Source organism: Penaeus chinensis, chromosome 4, assembly GCF_019202785.1.
Source record: "Penaeus chinensis breed Huanghai No. 1 chromosome 4, ASM1920278v2, whole genome shotgun sequence".
NCBI lineage: Eukaryota > Metazoa > Arthropoda > Malacostraca > Decapoda > Penaeidae > Penaeus > Penaeus chinensis.
This window is the reverse complement of record NC_061822.1, coordinates 22,521,861-22,526,860: the sequence shown is the minus strand read 5'-3', so window position 1 is coordinate 22,526,860 and position 5,000 is coordinate 22,521,861.

Sequence of the window (5,000 nt, the reverse complement as noted above, 5' to 3'; positions counted from 1 at the left end):
CATATTTCCGGATTAGCAAACCGCCGCAAATTTCGTAATGGCTTGGTGTAAAAAAAACTATTATATACATATATTCTTTGTATACCAACCTTTATCTTCTAATGTTAAGATATCTCAATTCTTTTATGAAAGTCTGTAGTATCGAAGTAAATGACTTTGTTGTTTTTTTTTAACCGAAAGGTCATCCACACCTTGATATATAAACATTATATTTCTGAAAAATTGACATATAAATGTAAAGCAAACCAAAAAATGAAATACAAGCACACTGCACTGCATTTTCATATAAAATATACAACAAAGAGCAAGTGACAAAAAGCAACGAAAGAACTACTTGTCCTGCAATCGCCCCGGGCCGCAAGCTCTGAGCGGGATACCGAGGCAGATTGCAGCAAGCGAAATCGTCTGAGTTCATCCCTTAGAAAACAGATCTGCCACGACGTAGACGGTGTCTGGTTCCATGTATATAATTGCTTGAAATATATGAGGAAGGGTTATCATCACTCGTAATCTTATGCAGAGAAAAGTCTGTTGTTTTATCCACTTGCATTCACGTTAATGCTACTACGCAAGTACGAACATAGACCTTGTCATGAACAATGGACCTGTAACTTGAGCAGAGACATTACCGGCGAAAAAGGTCAAGGGACTTTTTAAAATCATGTGTTATTGTATTAAGTGTTAACCGACATCGAAGACATGAGACACTTCAGTGTTGTGTGCAAATAACTGAGTAAGTCAAGTTGGCATGTGCATCGCAGTGTGCTCGCCCGCACGCAGCCGACATAGTGGCCTGGAAACTGAATGGGTAAAAATAAATAAGAAGGTCAGGCCTGTATACATGATATATGTATACGGATATATATGATAATTTATGCATTTGACTCTTGACGTTATTCGAATTCTATACTTTAATATTCTAGTCACAATATATTTACGGTTTGATAACAGTAAATATATAAATATGTTGGAGTTACGTTAGTCCTAAAATATCAAGGAAGGGAATAACACGCTTAAGATTACTTATAATTAAAAAATGCAAATACCATTGATATCCAGCTCATAACAGAGGAAAATATGTTACCAAAATTACACAAATATGGACATATTTAATGTAAAATGTGATAGTATGAAAGATATTGGATACAGTCTAGGAAACATTAAGATTCAGACTTTGGGAGATGAAGAGGAAAAGATGATTGAATGTAAGTAACTGAAGACGTTCAAAACACACTTTACAGTACTTTACAGAAACAGAGATAAAACACGGTACACGTAGCCGGAGAGAACTATGAATACATAACACATTCCAGTACCGCTAAAGGATGATATATCTAGGCAGTGATCAGGACGGCGATGGAAGCTCTTACAAACCAAAACAGTTATTAGTAATATATATATATATATATATATATATATATATATATATATATATATATATATATATATATGTGTGTGTGTGTATGTGTGTGTGTGTGTGTGAATGTGTATGTTTGTATAAATGTGTGTGTGTGTGTGTGTGTGTGTGTGTGTGTGTGTGTGTGTGTATGTTTGTGTATGTGTGTATGTGTGTATGTGTGTGTGTGTGTGTGTGTGTGTGTGTGTGTGTGTGTGTGTGTGTGTGTGTGTGTGTGTGTTACTGGAAGATGCAGCGAACGCCCTCTTCTCTCTGAATGCGTCCTTGACAATGTAATTACTGTTAATATCCGGGTTGGTCGGCTGGCCTGGATTGGACAAACAATCGCGGAAACTGCGCGTCCGGATGGATTAACACTACGGCTAACACTTGTCGAATTCAAACCGTCGGACACGTGACTCGATAATATAATTAATGTAGTAACTTGATTAGTTAATTCATTAATCTAATTTATTACACCAATTCAACATATAGACTTTATAATTCATTAATTTGGTTCATGATATCCTATTGACAAATGACTCACTGTATGTTCATTCTCAAATTTTACCTCAGTAAAAATACACAGTCGTCCCATTACGGATATTATGATGACCCATATCAAATATACCCAGGTAGAAAATGTCATAATACATTTCATACTGCAATGTCCCCATGAACTGTAAATATATGAGATCGGGGGAGACGCATGAGAGATGAACCGCCGGGAGATTTGATCAAATATGTCTCATTTCACTAAAGGAAGCAGATGATTATCAGTTGAATATAAAAAAAGAATCGTAGTTAAGGTATCTTCAACCATTAATGCCAACAGTTAATGTGTGTAGCGTGTAGTTTTGTGAAACCCCTTATTGCGACACTGTAACCTTTTCCAAAGCAAAGCTTCTCTGAAATTCGAGCCAAATTGAAAACCAGTTGAAATTCGGAGGGGTGCGCTACTGTTACATAGGAGTATTATGCCATGGCTCACCTCACTTCTTCAGTGGATCAGATATCCTCAAAACATTATTAAGCAACACAAGAACAGTGTTACATATCAAAGTGACGATGATGGTAAAGCAGCTCCTTCACTTAAATAAACCCCTCCCCCCTTCAGTCCGTCGGATGTGCATAACCAAAGGATATACGGCCCTTCATTAAGGCCGCCGGAGATGGAAGACACTTGATGCCCTGAAAGAAAGAAGCAAATCAAGTTAGGGCATTCAGGCATCCGTCGCCAGCATTTCAAGTGCATCTTGACCATAAATAAAACAACAGTATTCACCTATCAACCACACTGAGAATACTGTTTTTCCGTTTGACCAATGGAACTTAAAACTGCACATATGACTGCGGGGAACTAGAACTTTTCAGTTCCTTTCTCTATATTTTCTAGATATTCGCTGAAGTCTTTCAAATAAGAATATCACAATTGCTGATAATCCACAAGTGACAATGCAGACATGTTTCTGGATTATTACTAAAACCTATATTTTTCTTTATGAGATGACTTTTACCATCTATGCAACTCATTTCGTTTTGAATTTCCTTTGGAAGTCTAACACTTTATGTACTGGTTTTGTGTTGCTTCCTTGACAAAATGCTTAATGAGTGATGATGAGAAATAAATTAATTATATTTTTAAAACCTATACGGTCCTTGTCCCCTGTACAATGAGCTTATTGCTGATCATTTTGTTCATCTTCAATTTTATGATCACATATCATGTGAGTGTCAGCAGAATCGTAATAGAGGGAAAATGAGTTTGTTTTTTCATAGAGCGGATATGTTGAGAAAACTAAGAGTTCGGAGGTCGCTTCGTTGTACTGTCCCTCTGCAATTAACAAATTGGTGTTTATCATTGCTGCTGTTAGTATCATCATTATAATTTCTAGCGGGACCTGCGAAAAATTCCACTAATCAAATAATGATAATAATAATGATAATAATTATAATAATAATAATAATAATAATAATAATAATAATAATAATAATAATAATAATAATAATAATAATAATAATAATAATAATAATGATAATGATAATAATAATAATAATAACAATAACAATAACAGCAACAAAACAACAACATTAATAGTAATAATAGATATATATGAAAGGAGAAAACACACTACCGTATTGATACTATGGTATAAAACCCACAATGTAAAACTAGATTTATTGAAAATGAATCCACCTGAAGATGGAATCTTGGTGGATTTTTCAATAAATCTAGTTTTACATTGTGGGTTTTTATATCATAAATATATATAAATAAAAAAGAGGTATTCCTCTCTCCCTTCACTTTTCTCCCTCCAACTTCCACTTTATCATCATCATTATTATGATTATCATGTCCAAAATATTTTGTTCTTATAAATATGGATACATCTGGCAGTGCTGTTCACGGGATCGGCGAGCGTTTCAAGTTCAGCTACACGGTTAGAACGCCTTAGGTTTTATGGGAGTTGCACAGCGAAAGCATAAAGTAAAACATTATTTTGTATCTGCTTGGTATGAAACATGGAGCACATATTACTTATTGAAGTATGTTTACCTTAAAGAGTATTGGATATATAATATAAATTTAAAAATTGAAAGGAAACTTGTCTCTGCTGTCACACAAATGATCCACATTAGAGTTAACAAACAGGATTTACAACTATACATTTTTATTATCTAAAAAGCAATATTGTCAAGTTATATTGCTATTTACAATACACAAGGAGGAAAACATATTTGTAAAATAGGTTAAAACTGCATCATATCAAATACCCTGATATTGCAATTGAAATGTTTCGACAAGAAGAACATAAAACCGATTTACAGCAACACTTAGACTGTCATGCCGATTTTTTTATTTTTTATTATTGTGGGGAGACTGTACATATACATTGATCTTGAATTATATTGCCCTTCCTATACAACATGACGGTCGTTGTATTGCAGTGCACCAATATTTGTATTTAAAAAATTAAAACAAATTTAAAACTAGTAAAGAAAAGAAAAGAGGTTTAAATATAATTCATGAGATACACGTGGTAAGCTTCTCATACAAGATTTCCATACAAACACCTTTAAATATGTTTAATCATTCTCTATATGACAGAAGTACAATGGCGTAACCATGCCACAATCTAACACCTTTGTTACATGTACGTCCATATCGCCGTACATCACTCCCTCGTCCGATGTTTATTTTTTTTTTTTTCATAACAGCCATAAATGAATGCTTGAGGGATCAGACATAAGGGATACACATAATAGTATCATCATTGTACTTCAAGTAAGCCCAGTAGTGAGGGATGCAAAGCCCGTAATATATGAGAAGAAAGCTTAAAAATGAAAAATAAAAAACAACCCTCAGGGTACATTGAGCCCTCCTTCGCCCTCCACGCCTTGGGCCCTGGCACTGTCCGCAGGCACCAGCGGAGAGGAAAGAGAAAGGGAAAGCGTCCATCAAAATGATCCATTCATCAACGGGAGTGAGTGCCATAGGGAGCCACACTGACGCGCTTGAACTATGGACTGAGGGGCGTCGCTCCCTTCTGCCGCGGGCGATCGGGATATTTTGCTCGGGAGACCGGATGCACTCAAGTAAACT